This window comes from Mobula birostris, chromosome 2 (genome assembly GCF_030028105.1).
Source record: "Mobula birostris isolate sMobBir1 chromosome 2, sMobBir1.hap1, whole genome shotgun sequence".
NCBI lineage: Eukaryota > Metazoa > Chordata > Chondrichthyes > Myliobatiformes > Myliobatidae > Mobula > Mobula birostris.
The window spans coordinates 171,779,289-171,804,064 of NC_092371.1; positions in this window are offsets into that span (position 1 = coordinate 171,779,289).

The following is a 24,776-nucleotide window of genomic DNA, read 5'->3' on the forward strand; positions in this document are numbered from 1 at the left end:
TAGAGCTGTGACATTCCCTTGCCGGTCTTGAACTAGAAAACAGGAATAACAACTTTAAGCAAAAACAAGATCCTCGAGGAACTCAGCACTTAGTGGATCAGGCAGCATTTCCCATAACAGTTTAAATATCAAGGTGAAAGTTAAGTGGGTTAATATTGAACTGAACAGCACCGTCTCAATTGTATACACTGCATCAATAATGCTGTTTCTGCTGTAATAGGATATTAGCTACACAATTAAATAAACTGCTTGATCAGCAAAATCAGTAATGTGGATAAGTTACCAACTACTTTCTGTGGGTCTTTCCATTTTATCAGAAGCATTTAGAATAATATTACCATTGAGAATTTGCATTTAGAACAATGTTACTGTTTAAAATATTTAGAATAATGAGAGTATTAAGAGCATTTAAAGTTCTAAGTAACCTTATTATCAAAGTACGTACATATCACCACATACAACCTAAGATTCATTTTCACAGTAGACACAAAGAAACAAAATAGAATCAATGAAGAACTGCATACAAACAAAAACTGACTATCAATGACTGACAATTAATGTGCTAAAGACAACAAACTGCAAATACAAAAAGAAAAACAAATAAATAAATAATATAGAGAACATGAGTTGAAGAATCGTTGAAAGGGAATTCATAGATTGGGGAATCGGTGTTGAGGTGCGTGAAATTATCCACTCAAAAGGTATTTAGAGTATTTAGTGAAGGAAGTACTTAGACTATATCAGGTAGGAGATACTTCGAGGTATACCAAAAAAGTATACCAAATATGAGAGTAATTAGAGTATTTAGAACAATTGTTTAGAGTATTTATAGTATTTTCATTTAGATTAATGTTACTGTTGTGAAGAGTACCAGTATTTAGAGCATGCCAAATATGAAGGGCCCCACTGCAGCCTAGCTAGTAGGGCAACACTATTTTAGCTTGGGATGTCAGAGTTCAGAGTTGAATAGGTTAATTGGTCATCGTAAATTGTCCTGTGGTTAGGCAAGTGTTAAGTAGGTGCTTTGCTGGATGATGCTGCTTGTTGGACTGAAAGGGCCTGTTTTGTGGTTTATCTCAAAATAAATAAATAAATAAACAAACAAACAAATAAATGATAGTATTTAGAACAACTGTTTAGAGTATTTGCATTTAGAACAATATTACCATTGTAAATGTGCATTTAATGCAAGTTGTAATGTCAATTCTTAGTCCACTTTGCACTGTGTGCATTCAGGCGAAAGATTTTTTACTTATAAAAATCAAAGCGTAATATCCCCTCTCTTACCCTAATCCAGAAAGTTGACTACATCTTTAGGGAACCTCATGAATGTTTTAAACACTGGCTGCATTTCACTTCTGCAGCCTTTTGCTTAATTCCCTTCAATCTCTCAAAATGACTCTTAATTGTTTTCTTTCAAGGAGACACCAATATGTTTGCCAATATTACGACCCAGCTAACCAGTCTATAATTACCCAGATCATTCCTGTGACCTTTTGATTTGCAGAATGCCATCATATTAGCAGTCTTTCCTCCACTGAAGCAGCCTATATTCCCATCTTCATCTGTTTTAATTCTCAGAACACAGAACCTTAGTTCCTGTAATTCACTTAATATCAATTTTAATCACAATCAGAATCAGATTAATATGGCCCAAAATATCAAATGTTTATTCCCCTCCATAGATGCTGACTGACCTGCTGAGTTCCTCCAATATTTTGTGTGTGTATTATTCTGGATTTTCAGCATCTGCAGAATCCCTGATGCTCAGATTTTTTTTAATCACTGAAATATGTTGTTTTGCAGCAACAGCACAGTGCAATAAATAAAAATGTATAAATTACAAATACAAAAATACACCCAGTGGCCATTTTACTTTCTGTACCTCCTGTAGCTAATAACGTCACCATTAAATGGCGTATATATATATTAATTATATATAATTACGTACTGCAAAATAAGAGCAAAATAGTGACACAATTTTATGGTGGGCCGTTCAGAAATCTATTGGTGGAGGGAAGAAATTGCTTCATATGTGCCTCCACCAGCACCTTTGGCAGAGCATTCCAGGGGCCACCACTCTCTGTTAGAAAACTCACCCATAGCATCCCCTTTCCCCGCCTTTATAACTGGCAAAGTATTACCTCTAAAGACATGGAGAAGGTAGATTCAAAAACAACACTCAAAAGTGGAGCTGTTTCAGGAAGGGAAGTTTTTTTTTTATTAGCAGCAATTGGATTGCACCTTCAAAGAAACACCATATGTTGTTCTATTATCATAGACACTAGGGTGCAATGAAACACCTTGCTCACTTACTTTCCCAGCTGGTAGAAGCAGACCAGCTTATTTGATAGAGATACAGTATAAAAAATTATCAGGGCATAGATGGGTAGATGCAAGCAGGCTTTTTCCACAGAGGTGGGGTGACACTAGAACTGTAAGTCATAGGTTAAGGGTGAAAGGTGAAATATTTAAGGGGAACATGAGGGGAAATGTCTTCTGTCAGCAGAATTTCTTGTAAAACGACTATTTTGCTCAGATGGTGTAATTAGAAAAGGAGTTGTTATTAAACATACAATAAAATGTCAGCAATTGGTATTACCATTGGCGTCCCACCAACGCAAATCACTTCCGATTCAAGGAATAATTCCAAACAATTAATTACCTTGAAGTGCAACCACTTAGAACATAGAACGGTTCAGCACAGGGACAGGCCCTTCAGCCGACAAAGCTTCCTCAAAGCAGCTGAAAATCAAATCTAAAACACACAAATACTAAACCCTCCTACAAACTTCATGTCCATATCTTTCCATCTTCCTTACATCCATGTGTTTATCCAAACATCTCTTAAAAGCCTCCAATATATTTGCCTCCACCACCAGGCAATGCATTCCAGACATCCACGACTCTCTGAGTAAAACAACTTACCCCTCATATCCCCCTTGAACCTACCCCCTCTCAGTATCAATGCATGCCCTCTGGTATTAGACCCTGGGAAACAGATATTCCCTGTCTACTCTATCTACGCCTATCATAATCTTGTAGACCTCTTTCAGATCTCCCTCAGCCTCCAAAGCTCCAGAGAAGACAACCCAAGCTTATCCAGCCTCTCATGATAGTACATGCCCTCTAAGCCAGGTGTGACGAGAATACACATAAATTAAGATGTTAGCTGGCCTGGGCTGGCACCAGTGGGATCAGCAGTTGGTCTGCCACCTGTCTTCAGGAGAAAGAGAGATAAGGAAAACAATGGAGCAGCATTTGGAGATGTTAATGAAGGGACGGGAGAGTCTAACGGAAGGAGAGAGCTGTCAAGATCGGCTTCCCCTTTGAACCCTGAACTGTTTGAAGTGATGGACAGGCAATACCCCAGCAGGGGGATAAAAAGGGACAGGTTCGCTAAGGCAGGACACACACGACACCCCGAGGTAACGAGATCCTGGAAACGGTGCGTCTCCCACAAGTCGGTGGGAAGTTTTGGACGGCTGGTCGCGGGATCAAGCCATAGACGTACAGGGTGGAAAGGCACGATCGGCAGGAACCTGGTGTGTGTCCACCCTTGCCTGGGTGCCAGGTTCACCGCAGAGAACCGATCGTATCTGGAAACGGAGGGGTCACGGTCGGTGACCTCAGATGACATCACAAAGGGCTCGCACAAAAGCTGACTGAGAAGAATGTCGAAGGTCTGTGTGGAAGCCGTTTGAATATTCATTCGTTTTGTTCTCTCTCTCCTTCCCCCCACTGTCCATCTCCCACGGCAGCGATTACTGCGAACTGAACTGAACTAAATTGAACTGAACTTTGCGTCACTTTGAAACTGGTCATTTACCCCTAGACAACGATAGAGCTTGATTGATCCTGTTATCTTAATTCTGTGTACATGTGTGTTTATCATTGCTGAACTGTTGCATTTATTATCCTTTTGATTAGAGTACTGTGTTGCTTGTTTCTTTAATAAAACTTTCTTAGTTCTAGTAATCCAGACTCCAACTGAGTGATCCATTTCTGCTGGTTTGGCAACCCAGTTACGGGGTACGTAACACAGGCAACATCCTGGAAAAACTCTTCTGCACCCTCTCCAAAGCCTCAACATCTTTCCTAGAGTTGGGCGACCAGAACGGTATGCGATACTCCAGATGTGGCCTAACCAGAGTTTTATAAAGCTGCAACAGAAGCACCTGACTTTTGAATGCAATGCCTTAACTAATAAAAGCAAGCATTCAATAAGCCTTCTAAAGCATCTTATCAACCTGTGTAGCCACTTATAAAGAGCTATGAACTTGGATCCCAAGATTTCTCTGCTCAGTAACACTGTTAAAGGATCTTGCCCCAAACAGTGTATTGTCTCCTTACATTTGCTCTAAGGAGGTGCAATTCCTCACATTTATCTGGCTTGAACTCCATCTGCCATTTCTCAGTCCATATCTGCATCTGATCTATGTGGTGCCATATTCTTTGCCAGTTTTCTATACTATCCACAACTCCACCAATCTTGGTATCATCTGCAAACTTACTAACACACAGTTTCATCCAGGTCATTTATATACATCACAAACAGCAGAGGTCCCAGCACAGATCCCTGCAGAACACTATTAATTAGACCTCCAGTTTGAATAAGTCCCTTGAACCACTATCCTCTGTCTTCTATGGGCAAGCCAGTACTGAATTGAAACAGCCAGTTTGCTGCGGATCCCATGCATATTAATCTTCTGGATTAGCCTCCCATGAAGGACTTTGTCAAACGCCGTACTAAAATCCATGTATGCAACATCCACTGCCCTACCCTTATCAATCTCTCTCGTCATTTTGCCATAAAAACTCAGTCAAGTTGGTAAGGCACAATCTGCCATGCATAAAGCCTCACTGGCTCGCTATAATTAGGCATGAGTTTCTAAATGCCCATATATTCTATCCCAAAGAATCTTCTCTGGCAATATCTCTACAACTAACATGAGGCTCACTAGTCTATAGATTCCAGGATTTTCCCTTGTTCCCTTCTTAAATAGAGGTACAATATTAGCCACTCGCCAGTCCTCTAGGACTGTTGTACAGACAAATAATGTAAGTAATAATTGGCCATGAGTGGCCAGTTAATCTTTAATAGAGGATGATATAGAGCAGTGTGTAAAGTGTATGGCTGGTTTGATGGCATTAGTCTCCTAGCTGACTCCTTTGATTAAAATCCTCACTTTACCAGTAATGTTCTTGTTGGAAGAATTCTGTGTTTATAGCCTTCAGTCAGACTTTTGCCGCTTCATATATTTTTTCATAGAGTAATAGAGCACTACAGCACAGATACAGGCCCTTTGGCCCATTTAGTCTATACTGCCTGGTCCTATCAACCCCCACCTGGACCATAGCTCTCCCATTAATTTACTTATTGAAACTTCTCTTAAATGCTTGTTCCACACACTCACCAGAATCTAGGTGAAGAAGCTTCCCTTCAAACTTCCCTTAAATATTTCACCTTTCACCCTTAACTTATGACCTCTTTTTCTAGTCTCACCCAACCTCGGTGGAAAAGGTCAGCTTGCATTTACCCTATCTATGCCCCCCATAATTTTGTATACCTCTGTCAAATTTCCCTTCATTCTCCTATGCTGTACGGAATAAAGGCCTAACTTATTCAAACTTTCTCTGTAGCTCAGGTCATTTCAGTTACACATTTTCCTTCTGCAAATATTTGCCAATAACCGTGGTGTGTTCTTAAGTTCATCTGAGCAAGACTGATTTTTTTCCTATTTATCTGTCCTGTCTCTAAACTCTGCTACCCAATTCAAAGAAATATCTAACTGCATGATAGTCAACCTAAATGCAAGATATTAGCCCATAGATAATTATATCCCATGAGATGTTCACTAAAATGTATGAAAGCTCAATATATTCTGCATTTTTGTATCTGAGCACTGACTGACTCCAAAACACTGATTGCATTAATTGTTAATCATATAAGAGAACAATCTAACTGGTGCTAGAATTGTTTATTATTTTGCCTTCATAGAAACAATAAAAATGTAACATTGACAGTTCCACATCAAAGAATTGAATATGTAATAGTACAATAAATATTTTGCCTAGCCATGTTTTAATTATTATAAATATTAAAATTAGAAAATTGGAATATTATGCATTTCAATTTACTTTTCCACTAAAATGTGTATGATCTTTTTTACTTACTAATTTGCTGCTGTAGTTGTCTTATTGGAAAAGAAGCACACACTTACAGTCAGTGGCCACTTTATAAAGTACACCTGCTTGTTAATGTAATTATCAAATCAGCCAATCATGTGGCAACAGCTCAATGCATAAAAGTATGCAGACATGATCAAGAGGTTCAGTTGTTGTTCAGGCTAAACATCAGAATGGGGAAGAAATATGATCTATGTAACTTTGACTGTGGAATGATTGTTGGTGTTCAAATGGGGTGGTTTGAATATCTCAGAAACTGCTGTCTCCTGGGATTTTCACAACTCTCTAGAGTTTATACAGAATAGTGTGAAAAGCAAAAAAAAAACACGCAGTGGGTGGCTGTTCTGTGGAGAAAACAACTCCTCATTAATGAGAGAGCTCAATGCTTCAAGCTGAAAGGAAAACAACAGTAACTCAAATAACCATGTGTTACAACATCCCACTCTGCATTTCTGAATGCACAACACATCAGACCTTGAAATGGATGGGCTACAGCAGCAGAAGACCACAAGCATGCACTGATGGCACAGGAGGTACCTAATAAGTGGCCACTGAGTTTATTTCGACAGTTTGCCTCTCTGACACCTAATCCAGCATCTTTCTCCTTTTATGACTCTCAGTACTACCTTTTCCCAGAGCCCAGAGCAGGAGGGGTGAAAAACCTTCGATGGCTACCTGCATTGTCAGATTATGAGAATAAAGCAAGCAGCATTATCAATGACCCTACCTATCCCAGATGTTCTGTCCCCCCCCACCACCACATTGGACAGAAGATACAAAACCCTGAAAGCATGCATCACCAGACTCAAGGACAGCTCCTATGCCAATATTATAAGACTATTAAATGTATGGCGAGTACAATCAGATGGACTTGTTACTTCACAATTTTTCACCTTATTGTCTAACTGCACTGCACTTTCTCTGTAGCCGTTATACTTTATTCTGCACTCTTTTATTGCTTTACCTTGTTCAGCCTCAAGGCACTGTAGTGATGATTTGATCTGTATGAACAGTATGCAAGTCAGGTTCTTCAAAGCACCTTGTTACATGTGACAATAGTAAACCAATTTGTCAATTTTCCAATTACATTTTTAATCAGGTTCAAATTAATCATTAGCATTAACCTTTCCGGCATTAAGGATCGACCAACACTGATAGAATAGATATGTACATACATCACATTCAAATTTGCATTTACTTAGAGCCAAACTACAGAGCTCAATAAATCTTAAATGCTAACAATGTTAAACAGAAGAAATTAATTAATAGGTGTAAGAGGTTCTCAGTCTATGTCAAACATAACTTTAAGGACATGGAGCAGAGTAAAAGAAAAGGGTAGAAAGGGTGTAGCTTGTTTTAAGTTCCCATACAAGAACAAAGTTCAAAAAATAAATTTATTATGGAAGTGTGTATATGTCACCATATACATCTCCAAGTTAATTTTCTTGCAGGCATTCACAGCCTCAGGATAGACGGGCATCCATTTAAAACAGAGATGCAGATAAATTTCTTTAGCCAGAGGGTGGTGAATTTGTGGAATTTGTTACCACAGGCAGCTGTGGAGGCTGAGTTGTTGAGTGTATTTAAGACAGAGATTGATAGGTTCTTAACTGGAGGCAGCATCAAAGGTTACAGGGAGAAGGCCAGGGAGTGGAGTTAAGGAGGGGATAAAAGGATCAGTCGTGATTGAATGTGGAGCAGGTTCGATGGGCCAAATGACCTAATTCTGCTGCTATGTCTTACAGTCTAAATACAAAGATACACAGTAAAATCAAAGAAAGACTACACATAACAAGATGAAGAAATAATCTGCAAAAGACAGCGAACTATGCAAATATGCAAAGAAAAAAAATAATAATAAATAAATAAGCAATAAATATTGAGAAGATGAGATGAAGAGTCCTTGAAAGTGAGTCCATAGGATGTGGGAACAGATCAGTGTTGGGGTGAGTGGCGTTGAGTGAAGTTATCACTTTTGGTTCAAAAGCCTGATGGATTGAGTGGTAATAACTATTCCTGAACCTGTTGGTGTGGGTCCTGAGGCATCTGTACCTTCTTCCTGATGACACCAGTCAGAAGACAGCATAATTACAGCCTCTGGATTTAGGTGGGGTGTAATAAACTGAAAGGGAATGGAAGCTGGTTAACAGATTGAAAACAAAGGACGAAACAGCTCCTTCTCAAGGATTGAGGATCAACTTTATTCAGATATATGTATTAGGAATTTGCTATGGTGTGTTAGTCAGGGTGCAACATGACCGCCCAACTGCTCCAAGAATATAGAATTCCAGTTGCACACAAGCCACCACCAATGTTGAGGAGAGGACTTTGCAGACCAAAAGAATGAACTAAGCTATTCGACAAGAACAATGTAGTCTACAAAATCCAATGCGGGGACTCCAGGAAATATTACATGGGCAAAACTGGGAGAAAACTATTCACAAGGATCCATGAACACCAACTGTGGCTCTCTGAAAACAATTCTCTAAACAAACATGTAAACCTCAATCCTATTTACGAGCCGATGCCAGCAAAATTCCTGACCACAAAGGACAAGTTCACTACATGGCTAATCGACACTGAGATTTCCTCTACTCATCATAATTGAGTTTCCAAACTGATGTTGATTCAGCTGATTGAAAAGTATATAAAGGCCAAGCAGTCAGAGGACTCACCACAATCAACAGCACACTGACGATGTCTCCCCGCATGGTAGCAAAACTTTTAGAACATAGAACATAGAAAAGTACAGCACAGTACAGGCCCTTCAGCCCACAATGCTGTGCCGACCCTCAAAACCTGCCTCCCATATAAGCAACCACCTTAAATTCCTCCACATACCTGTCTAGTAGTCTCTTAAACTTCACTAGTGTATCTGCCTCCACCACTGACTCAGGCAGTGCATTCCATGCTCCAACCACTCTCTGAGTAAAAAACCTTCCTCTAATATCCCCCTTGAACTTCCCACCCCTTACCTTAAAGCCATGTCCTCTTGTACTGAGCAGTGATGCCCTGGGGAAGAGGCGCTGGCTATCCACTCTATCTATTCCTCTTATTATCTTGTACACCTCTATCATGTCTCCTCTCATCCTCCTTCTCTCCAAAGAGTAAACCCCTAGCTCCCTTAATCTCTGATCATAATGCAAACTCTCTAAACCAGGCAGCATCCTGGTAAATCTCTTCTGTACCCTTTCCAATACTTCCACATCCTTCCTATAGTGAGGCGACCAGAACTGGACACAGTACTCCAAGTGCGGCCTAACCAGAGTTTTATAGAGCTGCATCATTACATCACGACTCTTAAACTCTATCCCTCGACTTATGAAAGCTAACACCCCATAAGCTTTCTCAACTACCCTGTTGGATGCATCAGCAAGGGAGATGAGGCTGAGTACAGAGCTACGGTAGGAAACTTTGTCACATGGTGTGAGCAGAATTATCTGCAGCTTAATGTGAAAAAGGAGCTGCTGGTAGACCTGAGGAGAGCTAAGGTACAGGTGACCCCTGTTTCCATCCAGGGAGTCAGTGTGGACATGGTGGAGGATTACAAATACCTGGGAATACGAATTGAGAATAAACTGGACTGGTCAAAGAACACTGAGGCTGTCTACAAGAAGGGTCAGAGATGTCTCTATTTCCTGAGGAGATAGAGGTCCCTTAACATCTGCCGGACGATGCTGAGGATGTTCTACGAGTCTGTGGTGGCCAGTGCTATCATGTTTGCTGTTGTGTGCTGGGGCAGCAGGCTGAGGGTGGCAGACACCAACAGAATCAACAAACTCATTCGTAAGGCCAGTGATGTTGTGGGGATGGAACTGGACTCTCTCACAGTGGTGTCTGAAAAGAGGATGCTGTCTAAGTTGCATGCCATCTTGGTCAATGTCTCCCATCCACTACATAATATACTGGGTGGGCACAGGAGACTTATTCCACCAAGATGCAGCACTGAGAGTCATAGGAAGTCATTCCTGTCTGTGGCCATCAAACTTTACAACTCCTCCCTTGGAGGGTCAGACACCCTGAAGCAATAGGCTGGCCCTGGACTTATTTCATAATTTACTGGCATAATTTACATATTACTATTTAACTATTTATGGTTCTATTACTATTTATTATTTATGGAGCAACTGTAACGAAAACTAATGTCCCCCGCGATTAATAAAGTATGACTATGACTATCCACCTGTAAGGCAACTTTCGGGGATCTGTGGACATGTAACCCCATATCCCTCTGCTCCTCCACACTACCAAGTATCCTGCCATTTACTTTGTACTCTGCCTTGGAGTTTGTCCTTCCAAAGTGTACCACCTCACACTTCTCCGGGTTGAACTCCATCTGCCACTCCTCAGCCCACTTCTGCATCCTATCAATGTCTCTCTGCAATCTTTGACAATCCTCTGCACTATCTACAACACCACCAACCTTTGTGTCATCTGCAAACTTGCCAACCCACCCTTCTACCCCCACATCCAGGTCGTTAATAAAAAACACGAAAAGTAGAGGTCCCAGACCAGATCCTTGTGGGACACCACTAGTCACAATCCTCCAATCTGAATGTACTCCCTCCAGTACGACCCTCTGCCTTCTGCAGGCAAGCCAATTCTGAATCCATCTGGCCAAACTTCCCTGGATCCTATGCCTTCTGACTTTTTGCTTAAGCCTACCATGTGGAACCTTGTCAAATGCCTTACTAAAATCCATATAGATCACATCCACTGCACTACCCTCATCTATATGCCTGGTCACCTCCTCAAAGAACTCTATCAGGCTTGTTAGACACGATCTGCCCTTCACAAAGCCATGCTGACTGTCCCTGATTAGACCATGATTCTCTAAATGCCCAGAGATCCTATCTCTAAGGATCTTTTCCAACAGCTTTCCCACCACAGACGTAAGGCTCACTGGTCTATAATTACCCGGACTATCCCTACTACCTTTTTTGAACAAGGGGACAACATTCGCCTCCCTCCAATCCTCCGGTACCATTCCTGTAGACAACGAGGACATAAAGATCCTAGCCAGAGGGTCAGCAATCTCTTCCCTCGCCTCGTGGAGCAGCCTGGGGAATATTCCGTCAGGCCCCGGGGACTTATCCATCCTAATGTATTTTAACAACTCCAACACCTCCTCTCCCTTAATATCAACGTGCTCCAGAACATCAACCTCACTCATATTGTCCTCACCATCATCAAGTTCCCTCTTATTGGTGAATACCGAAGAGAAGTATTCATTGAGGACCTCGCTCACTTCCACAGCCTCCAGGCACATCTTCCCACCTTTATCTCTAATCGGTCCTACCTTAACTCCTGTCATCCTCTTTTACTTCACATAATTGAAGAACGCCTTGGGGTTTTCCTTTACCCTACTCACCAAGGCCTTCTCATGCCCCCTTCTTGCTCTTCTCAGCCCCTTCTTAAGCTCCTTTCTTGCTTCCCTATTTTCCTCAATTGACCCATCTGATCCTTACTTCCTAAACCTCATGTATGCTGCCTTCTTCCACCTGACTAGATTTTCCATCTCACTTGTCACCCATGGTTCCTTCACCCTACCATTCTTTATCTTCCTCACCGGGACAAATTGATCCCTAACAACCTGCAAGAGGTCCCTGAACATCAACCACATGTCCATAGTACATTTCTTGGCAAGTAATTTACCAAGATTGGAGAACATCTCAACCCAACCATCAACCACTCGAGCTAATCATCTTCCAAATTATTTATATCAACTCCTTCCTGAAAAGTGACTTGGATATGCTCCTATTTTCCTACCAGAGCAACAGTACACAGCAGAGCTATCACGTTGGCTCTTCACTCAACCCTAGAACATCTGGATAGCAAGGATATATACACCAGGGTGCTCTTTATCGAATGCAGCTTGCCATTCGGTACTATCATCCCCTCAAAACTAATCAACAAGCTTCAAGACCTTGGCCTCAGTGCTTTCCTTGTGTAATGGTATCCCCGATTTCTTTACTTGCAGATCCCAGTCAGTTCAAATTGGCAACAACATCCTCTCCACAATCTCCATCAGCACAGGTGCACCACAAGGCTGTGTGCTTAGCCCCCTGCACTACTTGCTTTACACTTATGACTGTGTGGTTAAGCACAGCTCCAGTGCCATATTCAAGTTTGCTGACAACACCACTGTTGTAGGATGAATCAAAGGTGGTAATGAATCAATGTAAAGGAGACAGATTGTAAATCTGGTTGAGTGGTGCCACAATAACAACCTCCTACTCAATTTCAGCAAGACCAAGGAGGTAATTATTGACTTCAGGAGGAAACCAGAGGTCCATGAGCCAATCCTCAGCAAAGGATCAGAGGTGGAGAGGGTCAGTAAATTCATTCATGTTATCACTTCTGAGGACCTGTCCTGGGTCTATCATGTAAGTGCAATTGCAAAGAAAGTATGACAGCACCTCTATTTCCTTAGGAGTTGATGAAGATTCGGCAAGACATCTAAAAGTTTGACTAACTTCTATAGGTGTGTGGTGGAGAGTCTATTGACGGCTGCATCTCAGCCTGGTATGTAAACACCAATGTCCTTGAATGGAAAATCCCACAAAAAGTAATTGATATGGTCCACCAGTGCATCTTGGGTAAATTCCTCCTCATCACTAAGCGCATCTGCATGAAATGCTGTTGCAGGAAAGCAGCATCCATTATCAGGGACCTCCACAACGTGGACCATGCTCTCTTCTTACTGGTGCCATCAGAAAGAAGGTGCATGAGCCTCAGGACTCACAACACCGGATTCAGTAACAGTTACTACCCCACAACCATCAAGCTCTTAAACCAAAGTGGATAATTTCACTTGCCCCATCACTGAAATATTCCCACAACCAATTGACTCACTTTCAAGGACTCTTCACCTCACATTGTCAATATTTATTGCTTATTTGTTTTTGTATTTACAGAATTTGGTGTCTTTTGCACACTGGTTATACACCCAGTTAGTACAATCTTTCATTGATTCTGTTATGGTTATTATTCTATTGTGGATTTATTAAGTATGCTCACCAGAAAATGAATCTCAGGGTTGTATATGGTAATATATATGTGCTTTGATAATACACTTACTTTGACCTTTGAACTTTTATGAATGTGTTCTTTATCTTATTATGTTTTTTTATCTTCTGATGCATTAGATCTGGAGTAACAATTATTTTGTTCTGCTTTACACTTTTGTAATGGAAATGACTTTGTACAATCTTGAATCTAGTCAGATACAAGCACTAATCCAATAGAAAATTCGCACACTTCCGAATCCCATTATTTGCATGTTTAAGTATCAACCATCATACCTCTTTCAGGTGTTAGTAACCAATCAAATCTATGTGTTGAAGGGCAATAAAACTTGAGAATTAGTAAATTAACTGTCCAACAGTAAGTGTTGCCATAGAACCTTTCACTTGTACCTTTATGTTACAGAAACATAGAAACATAGAAAATAGGTGCAGGAGTAGGCCATTCGGCCCTTCGAGGCTGCACCACCATTCAGTATTATCATGGCTGATCATCCAACTCAGAACCCTGTACCTGCCTTCTCTCCATACCCCCGATCCCTTTAGCCACAAGGGCCATATCTAACTCCCTCTTAAATATAGCCAATGAACTGGCCTCAACTGTTTCCTGTGGCAGAGAATTCCACAGATTCACCACTCTCTGAAGAAGTTTTTCCTCATCTTGGTCCTAAAAGGCTTCCCCTTTATCCTCAAACTGTGACCCCTCGCTCTGGACTTCCCCAACATCGGGAACAACCTTCCTACATCTAGCCTGTTCAATCCCTTTAGAATTCTATACATTTCAATAAGATCCCTCCTCAATCTTCTAAATTCCAGAGAGTATAAGCTTAGTCGATCCAGTCTTTCATCATATGAATGTCCCGCCATCCCAGGAATCAATCTGGTGAACCTTCTTTGTACTCCCTCTATGGCAAGGATGTCTTTCCTCAGATTAGGGGACCAAAACTGCACACACTACTCCAGGTGTGGTCTCACCAAGGCCTTGTACAACTGCAGTAGTACCTCCCTGCTCCTGTACTCGAATCCTCTTGCTATGAATGCCAGCATAGAATTCGCCTTTTTCACCGCCTGCTGTACCTGCATGCCCACTTTCAATGACTGGTGTACAATGGCACCCAGGTCTCTTTGCACCTCCCCTTTTCCTAATTGGCCACCATTCAGATAATAATCTATTTTCCTGTTCTTGCCACCAAAGTGGATAACCTCACATTTATCCACATTAAATTGCATCTGCCATGAACTTGCCCACTCACCCAACCTATCCAAGTCACCCTGCATCCTCTTAGCATCCTCCTCACAGCTAACACTGCCGCCCAGCTTCATGTCATCTGCAAACTTGGAGATGCTGCATTTAGTTCCCTCGTCTAAGTCATTAATATATATTGTAAACAACTGGGGTCCCAGCACTGAGCCTTGCGGTACCCCACTAGTCACTCTGAAAAGGTCCCATTTACTCCCACTCTTTGCTTCCTGTCTGCCAACCAATTCTCTATCCATATCAATACCATACCCCCAATACCGTGTGCTTTAAGTTTGCACACTAATCTCCTGTGTGGGACCTTGTCAAAAGCCTTTTGAAAATCCAAATATACCACATCCACTGGTTCTCCCCTATCCACTCTACTAGTCACTTCCTCAAAAAATTCTATGAGATTCGTCAGACATGATTTTCCTTTCACAAATCCATGCTGACTTTGTCCGATGATTTCACCGCTTTCCAAATGTGCTGTTATCACATCTTTGATAACTGACTCTAGCATCTTCCCAACCACCGATATCTTGATATGCCTGGTGACTTTGGTTCCCAGGCTTGAACAGAAAGGCCGTACAAATTGGGTTTTCAAGGGCCACAATCAGCCTGGGTGACTGCACTATGTCTGCACACTGTCTCTGTTTGCTTATCATCTTTATTGTTATCTTAGTGAACTTCAACACATAGAAAGACTGTGCTCTGTTCTGTTAGAGCACCATTCTACTTACTTGCTGCAATTTCCCAAAGTCATTGCAAACAGGCTGTTGTTGGTGTGACTGAGGAATTACTCTCCAGTATACCTCAATTTCTGGCTGAAAGCAAGAGATCACAATAATGACTTACTATGTATTAGTCCAGACTATGTGGGACCCAGTATCAAGTCTGGTATATTGCAGGGATACTGGGTAAACTCAGCAGGGTGGTCTGCAGAAGAATAGTCCAAAGGTGATTAACAAATTAGTAATTGATTTATTATTTTAATATGTACTGAGGTATAGTGAAATCTTTGTTTTCTTGTCACTTATACTGATTCAAGATTGGGTAACATCATTTCCAGTGCACAAGTGTAAAGGAGAATGAAATAATATTACTCTGTATCTGATGCAGCATATGAAAAACACACAATAATAAAAAAAGACAGTAAATATACTGTAGATACCATGTGATAGTTCATATACATAGACTGATTGTATGCCCATTAAGTGTGCTAGGTCTGTACATAAGGTGATTCTGTCAGGTAGTGATAAGGTAGTTGTGGTGGGTTAGTGGGTCAGGGTGTCGATCAGCCTTACTACTTGGGAAAACATGTTTTTGAATCTGGTGGTCCTGGTGTGGATGCTATGTAACCTATTCCCTGATGTCATTTGATCATATCAGTGCATTGAAGTAGTACAAGGGAAAACATGAGTCTTGCTTCTGCTCCCTTCCTTTTCAATCTTGAAGAAGGGACTCAGCCTAAAACATTGACTGCTTATTTTCCTCCATAAGTGTTGTTTGACCTGCTGAGTTTCTCCAGTATTTTATATGCGTTGCTCTGGATTTCCAGCATTTGCAGAATTCCTTGTGTAACAGAATGCAGAACAGAATGCTACAGTTACGGAGTAAGTGCAGTTCAGGTAAACTCCACCATGGACGACTCCAAGCCCAGCTGTAAAAGGAGGATGGTTGAACTTGGGGCTACCATCTCCATCCCACAAAAACCTAGAGCTGCAGAAACAGCAACAGAAGCAGCAAAGACCTCATTCCTGGGAGAGGAAGGATCTTCAATAAGCTACACCTCAAGACAATTTGAAAGACTTGCCCAGAACAGAGGACTCTGATGAGCTGCTGTCGGTGGCCTGTTCCCTACAAGGAGTGATGGGCTTAAGTAAGTGCTGAAGAATAACACTGAACAATTTTGAAATGATCAAGACTGATTTTATGTTCATAATTCATTTGCAACTATCCCCATTTGCAGGAAAGTGCAGTGCAGGTAGATACAAAAAGGTGCAACAGCCATAATGAAGGAGATTATGAGAGCAGGAGTTTATCTTTATTGTCAAGAATGTAACAGCCAGGTTGGAGCTGTCCTTGAGACTGGCGGTGCATGCTTTCAAGCTTTCAAAAGCAGTGAACTTTCATTCACTTTTTGTCCTATTTGTCAGTGCTGTTATTCACATTCCTGAGATCATAAACACAAGCTTTGAAGTCGTATTTTAGAAGACAGCTTGTGTTCAGCTTCAAGATTCAAGATTCAAGGTTGCTATTGTCATTCGTTAGTACATCAGTGTAAAGGAGAATGAAATGATTGTTACTCTGGATCTGATGCAGCATAAAGAACACATTAAGCATAAAGAACACAATATAAAGATACCAAAAAACCCCAAAATAAATATAATTATAAGAGCATTCCTATGAAACACACTGTACAAGTAACTGTTATATACATAGACTGATTGCATGGACATAAAGTGACAAAAGATTATGTGTATTTAGTGGTGGTGGAGTTAGTGGGATGGGTTAATAAGTAAAGGTGCTGATCAGTCTGAGGGTTTATGGGCAGTAACTGTTTTTGAGTTTAGTGGCTCCAGGAAGAAGGTACAGGAGCCTGGGATCCCACGCAGCCAGGCCCAGGAACAGTTATTACTCTTCAACCATCAGGCCCTTGAACCAGAGTGGATAACTTCAATACAGAAACTTTCACCTCAATACTGAACTGATTTCCCAACATACAGATTCACTTTCAAGCACTTTACAACCCATGCTCTCTGTATTACTTACTTATGTACTATTATTACTTTGTTTTGTATTTTCACATATAAGACAATATATTGGCACATTGATTGCTTGCCACTCTTTGTTTATGTGTAGTTCTTCATTGATTCTGTTGTATTTCTTTTGTTCTATTATGAATGGCCATATGAAAATGAATCTCAGGGTGGTATATGCTGACATACAACATATGTATATCGATAATAAATTTACTTTGAACTTTGGTGTTGATGTGGTAGAGTCCCTTCCCTGATGGGCTTTGGAAAAACAATCCATGAGCAAGGTGGGTGGATCCTTTATGATATTACTGGCCTTTTTCCGGAAGCTGTCCAAACGTAAAGCCTGCAGGAATATTCATTCTGATCATTAGTGGATAGGACAAGCACAGATAAGCCAGAAGTGGTGGGCTAAGCACTCATCCAGTGCTGATTTTGATCAGCTCTGGTCATTCTGGGAAGGCATGCTTTTACTCCCCACTAATGCCGACTCTCTTTCCAGACCATCCAATCATTTATTTACAACATACTAATTTATCTAATGTAACATGCCCTTTTCCCAGTAGACACTAAAGTGTTTTAGCAACTTCTTAATTTAACTTGCCCCTCCTACAAGATCAGCCTTGCAAAATATCACCAATAGCTATAGGGGGAGGGGAAGGGTTAATATAAGGTAGGGAGTTGGTGCAGGATAGAAGATTTTTTTACTATTATTCCTTTCCATTGGCTGAGACATTTTGAATCATGTACCTGAAGGGTTCCCTCCTTCAAAGAGGATAATAAAAGTGTAAAGGAAATTAAGACCATTAGACATTGGGGCAAAATTAGGATATTCAGTCTATGGAGTCTGCTCTGCCATTCGATCATGGCGGATTTGTTTTCCCTCTCAACCCCATTCCCTGCTTTCTCCCTCTAACCTTTGATATCTTTACTAATCAAGAATCTGTCATTTTCCACTTTAAATACACCCAAAAATTTGGTCTCCACAGCCACCTGTGGCAACTAATTCCACAGATTCACCACTCTCTGGCTAAAGAAATTCAGAATCAACAACGAAGGCAACACACTTCTACAGAGGCTGGTCTTAAATTGCTGACTAAAATCAATGTGTTAAGATCACTTTAATCCTCCATTTCAAGGTTCAAGATTGTTTAATGTCATTTCCAGTACACAAGTGTAAAGGAGAACAAAATAATTGTTATGCAGGATCTGATGCAGCACAAAAACAACACACACACACAATAAGATAAAGAGCACAATAATAAAAAGACTATTGAGCCTGGTGGTCCTAGCGTGGATGTTATATAGCTTTCTCACTAACAGGAGTGGGACAAACAGTCCATGAGCAATGTGGTTGGGATCCTTCATGATTTTACTGGCCTTTTTCCAGAACCTTGATATATATATCCTTGATTTGTAATCAATGCTGTGGAATTTCTTTCTTTGGTTTTAAAACCATTTCAAATCACCAAATTAACTTCTGCACTAAAACTGTGGGCAAAAGAATTTTCAAGCCACTTATTAATATTAATTGCGCTGTTGCCTATTTTAACAAGAATGATTGCATGGTCAAAATCCAATCACCCAGACGGGACGTTTGGCACACTTGATTTTGAGAGATGTATACCCCTACCCTGATTAAACCTTTAGGGAGTTTAATTTTGTTTGAGGTGTGATTGGGGAGAAGCAGTTAAATGTTTGTAAACTGTATCTTTCCCTGAAGCATTCTGTCCAGCACCTAATCCAATCTGCCCTTTATTCAGCCAGGATAACTAATGATAACTGCCTGTTTCAGAAAGTTAGTCCCTGCAATTTTCTCATCTACCACCCTATAGCTCTCAATTAGGGCTTTATTTGTGCCTGGAGTTAACATGGAACTATTTCTATAGACATTAATAGCCTTCTTTTAATTTAATTAAGACTGAATGACTCTTTATCATGCTGAATGTGGAATTTAATGAAAAGGGCCTTTAATTCCCCAACACTTCCACCTGAGTGTTCTACAATGATAGGTTCTGGAGTTCATAGAACTTAGAACAGTACAGCACAGTATAGATCCTTCAGCCCACGCTGTTGCACCGACCTATATAAACACAATCCACTATCCATCTAACCCTTCACACTTACCTTGCTTATTTCGTCCATTTCTCTTATATCTATGTACCCATCTAAGAGCCCTTTACATGTACATGTATCGGCCTCTATCACCACTCCTGGCAGTGCGTTTCAGGCAGCCGGTTCTATGTATGAAAAACCTGTCTCTGACATCTCCATCAAACTTTCCTCCACTCATCTTAAATGAATGGTCTCTGTTAATTGGCCATTACCGCTCCGAGAAAAGAAAGGCTCTGGCTGTCCACTACGCCTGTCGTAATTTTCTTCACCTCCATCAAATCGCCTCTCATTCTCCATCGCTCCAAAGAGCAAAGCCCCAGCATACTCAGTCTTTCCTCATAAGTCATAACTCTTTTCAAAACTTCCATGGTATTGGGATAATTGCAAATATCGCTCCACCTTCATACCAAACCATATTCAGTATGAACGTACCATCGCTATGACAGGGCAGGATCGTTTGCTATTGTGTGAGCGTGTTATGCACTGGCCTTCCCCTTTTTTCACTTACAACGCAGATTTTAAAAGATCTTTGGATGCTGTGACAAACATCGAGAACTTTTAGAACGCGAGAAAGGTTCGTTTAAATGCAATGTTGTAGTCATAAGAATCATCCTCAATGCAACTCAATACATAAAACGCCGCCAATGCTCTTTATATTGAAGAAATTCTTAAAAAGAGTTCTAAGAAAATTTTCATTCAGGCTCTCACAAACGATCCTATTACAAAGACGAAAGCTGTTTAATAAAGAACGAAAGTTGAAATCGCAGTCTGGGACTGCTCTTTGCTGTTGACAATTCCACGAGTGTCTGAAGCACGTCTTCAGTGCACTTATAGAGGTGTATTTGAGCCCCGGGAACCGGCAGTGAAAACGCTACCAGTAACAAGACAAACATTTCCCTCACTTACCAACCAAGAGTGCGCACATCATCACTGCGAAGCTCGGGGGAAAGACTCTCTGTGCAAAGGAGTTGCAGTGTCCTGTCAGAGAGCTGAGTGGAACCGGCTAGTTTGTGATTTCAGAACTACCACGATGGACAGCTCCGTCTTCGCTGACGTCAGCCCCACAGCTCCTTCACACATCCCCAGACATCATCTTATGCCGGATAGTTTAAGGAAAAGAACTAACCTTCGCTACCACCCAACACACACACAGATACAAAAGTTCAAAAATAGTTCAAAAGTAAATTAATTATCAAAGTACGTATACGCCACCCCATATTACCCTAAGATTCGTTTTCTTACAGCCATTTGCAATACTTTATACTTTATTGTCGCCAAACAATTGATACTAGAGCGTACAATCAGCACAACGATATTTGATTCTGCTCTTCGTGCTCCCTGGAGTATAAATCGATAGTAAATATTCTAAATTTAAATTATAATTCATAAATAGAAAATAGAAAAGGGAAAGTAAGGTAGTGCAAAAAAAAACCGAAAGGCAGGTCGGGATATTTGGAGGGTATGGCCCAGATCCGGGTCAAATAGAACAAAGAAATACAACAGAATCAATGAAAAACTACACAGGAAGGCTGACAGCCAATGTACAAAGGAAAACAAAGTGTACAAATAGAAAAAAAAACAACCAATCAGTAAATAGATAGATAGATAATTGTAAACATGAATTGTAGAGTCCTTGAAAATGAGTCTGTAGGTTGTGGAATCAGTTCAGTGTTGAGGTGAGTGAAGTCATCCATGCAGGTTCAGGAGCCTGATGGTTGAAGGGTAATAACTGTTCCTGAACCAGGTGCTGTGATTCCTGTATCTCCTGTACCTCCTTCCCAATTGTAGTAGCATGGCATGGACTGTAGAGTCCTTGATGATGGATACTGTTGTCTTGTGCCACTGATAATCTAGAACTAATATCATATAGCCATAAGACCATAAGATATAGGAGCAGAATGAGGCCTTTTGGCCCATCGAGTCTGCTCTACCATTGTCATGGCTGATATATTATTCCTCTCAACCCCTTTATCCCTCCTTATCCCTGTAATGTTTGACACCCTTACTAATCAAGAACTGGTCAAACTTTGCTTTAAATATACTCTATGACTTGGCCTCCATGACCATCTGTGGCAACGAATTCCATAGATTCACCACCCTTTGGCTAAAGAAATTCCTCTTCATCTTTGTTCAAAAGGAGCGACCTCATATTCTGATGCTGTGGCCACTGGTCTGAGACTCCCCCCGTACTGGAAACATCCTCTAACCAACGTACAATTCAGCTGGTTATCACTCAGAGTGAGAAATGTCAGGGGGCTGAGGCATGGAGTTAAGGAGTCATAGCAAAAAATAACATGAGACAGGCCGTTGACCCACTGAGTCTGTCTAATGAGTCCAGACATTAAGGGCAATTTATAGAAGCCCATTAATCTGCATCTCTGGAATCTGGGAGTAAACTGGAGCAACAGGAGAAAACTCACACAGTCATAGGGGATAACATGCAAATTCCACACTGAGAGCACCTAAGATTAGGTTCAAACCATGGTCTCTGGAGACGTGAGGCAACAACTCTACTTGGTCCTACACTGCACCTTTGTGGGTAGTCAATTCATCCAATTCGTCTGCAATTAAACAAGGATCTCTTATATTCATAAAAAGAAATTTCCTTTAACACTTCACTTTAGATATAAAACCACTGACTTTGAGAAACAAGCATGAAATGTTTGTGGAACTCAGCAGATCTGGAGAGGAATCAACAGTCGATGTTTCAAGCTGAGACCCTTCATCTGGACTAAAGAATCCTCCCACTTTGTCCAAACCTCTGAGACCTTTCATCATCTCGCCCAAAAATGTCAACTGTACATTTTCCACCATAGATACTGAGTTCCTTCAGCATTTCGTTTGTTGCTCTTAATTTCCAGCATCTGAAGAATCTCTTGTGTTGCTGATTTTGAGAATGACCTTACACTTTTTAAGGTACACCTTTACATCTTGTAGTAATGCAAATATCCAATCAGTGAATCATGTGGCATCAACTCAATGCATAAAAGCATGCACACATGACCAAGCAGTTCAGCCGTTGTTCAGACCAAACATCAGAATGGAGAACAAATGTAATCTAAGTGGTTTTAACCATAACATGATTTGTTGGTGCCAGATGGGATGGTTTGAAGATCACAGAAACTGATGATCTTCTGGGATTTTCATGCACGACAGTCTCTAGAGTTTATAGAGTCTGTGTGAAAAACAACAAAAAAAAAATCCGGTCAGTGGCAGTTCTGTGGGCAAAAAATGCCTTGTTAATGAGACAGGTCAGAAGAGAATGGCCAGACTGGTTTAAGTTGACAGAAAGGACACAGTAATTAAAATAGCCACATATTACAACAGAGATGTTCAGAGGGGCATTTCTCAATGCACGGCACATCAAACCTTGAAGTGTATGGACTACAGCAGCAGAAGACCACAAACATACACACAGTGGCCACTTTATTAGGTACAGGAGGTACCTAATAAAGTGTTAACTATTGTCTTCACTGGGTTTAACTAGTGGTTCAATGGATAATGCTGTCACTAATTAAGGCAACATAATCTACACCGACTACATTACGGTTGTACACTTAGTGACCACTTTATTAGGTACCTCCTATACAATAGACTTGGTATCATGTGAACACAGGTAAGCTCAATGATGTTTACCACTGTAAAGGCTGATTTTACTTGTGCATTAAATATACGCCTTGGGTACTGCATAGCCACGAATCCTACGCAGTATCTACGCTGACTTCCGAAATTATGGAGGACCCTGTGCTTGACGCCAGTTTGTCGCTAGCTGCTACAGCCTGTTGACTTCCACCTGAAGCGAAAACTCGAATGGTGATTGCCAGTCTCTGAGTATACTGTGCATACACTGATGCGAAATAAATGGTTGGAGACAATGAACCAAATCATCAAATCTACCTGCCGACATCCGAAAATATTTGAAATACATTTCCTCGTCCATGGCGATCAGTGGCCTGACAAGTACAGAAAATTTACCCTCCTTCAGTTTCAGTTACCATTGTTTGAAGTTTGAGTTTCTTTGTGCTGAGTTTCAACACGAAGAAACTCAACACAGTGGCATAGAAACCCCACCGCCAACTAGTGTTTTGGCTGTGAATTGCAGAGAGACGCAGACACACCAACGCACAAGTATAAATGCTCAGAACGGCGTAGCCCACTTGTGTAGGCTGCGGTGCAAGCTAGTATGCACAAGTATAAATCAGCCTTAACAATTCATATGATCAATCAAAGTTCTAATTTATTTATTATTGAAGCATGTATAGTATACGTCACCATATACCACCCTGAGATTTATTTTCTTGTGGACATTCAGAGTAGATGCAAAGAGTCACAATACGATCAATGAAAAACTACACACAACCAAAGACAAACACCGAATGTGCAAATGCTGAATAAAACAAAAAATCATAATAAATAAATAATAACTAATATTACAAATAAACACAAGAAAGTCCTCAGATGCAGGAAACCCCGCTGAATGTGCATGCTGCTAATATTAAGACCATGAGTTGTATAGTCCTTGAAACTGAACTCCTTGCCACAGATCAATAACGTAAACTTTTCTCTTCAAAGACTCCTATGCAACAACTGCTGGTGGATGTAAGAGGAGATCATTTTAATATTATTTGCTTAATGTATATTCAAAGTATTCTAAATGCCATATCTACTGATGGACTTCTTCCTGCTCAGTTCCTCAGAGACTGAGATTAATGAGCAGCTATGAGCCAACCGATTTTAATACTTGAATTATACGGCAGGGGTATATGGGATGTCCAAGGAAGGGTAGTATATCTGGCAAAAATGCTCGTCTTGTCTATTTTGGAGCAGCTTAATCACCTTTGCCCCACTGGCCATTCATCTCTCAGCTGTGGCTCCAAGAAACTGTTTAAATGCAACAGTGGCCATAGCTGTTGTGGCCTGCCTGCTGAAGCAATGGTACACTGCTTCAACAGGTGGGCTAAACCAGGTGCAAGTAGCCGGTAGCCTCCTACCCCAGTGAGGCTGGGACATGTCTGATTAGAATGCAAAGTCAGCCGTGGCAGACTGGGCAGATGATATCAACTGTGAAATCTAACAGCCATGAAGATGCTTTGTGAGGAGCAAAGGGCATGGCAAGGCACAGAAGTCATGGTCATCCACTGCAACAAGAAAGACAGCAGTTGTGATGACTACCCCTACCACTGGACTCAGAGTTCCAAGGTCAAGAGACCATAAGACAGAGGAACAGAATTAGGCTATTCTGCCCACCATGTTGGTTTCACCATTTCATCATGACTGATACATTATCCTTCTCAACCTCATTTGCCTGCCTTTTCTCCATAACCTTTGACAACCTTACTAATGAAGAACCTACAGAGTCAACTTCTGCTTTAAATGTACCCTATCACGGCCTCCTCAGCCAACTGTTGCAATGAATTCCACAGATTCATCACCTGGCTAAAGAAATTC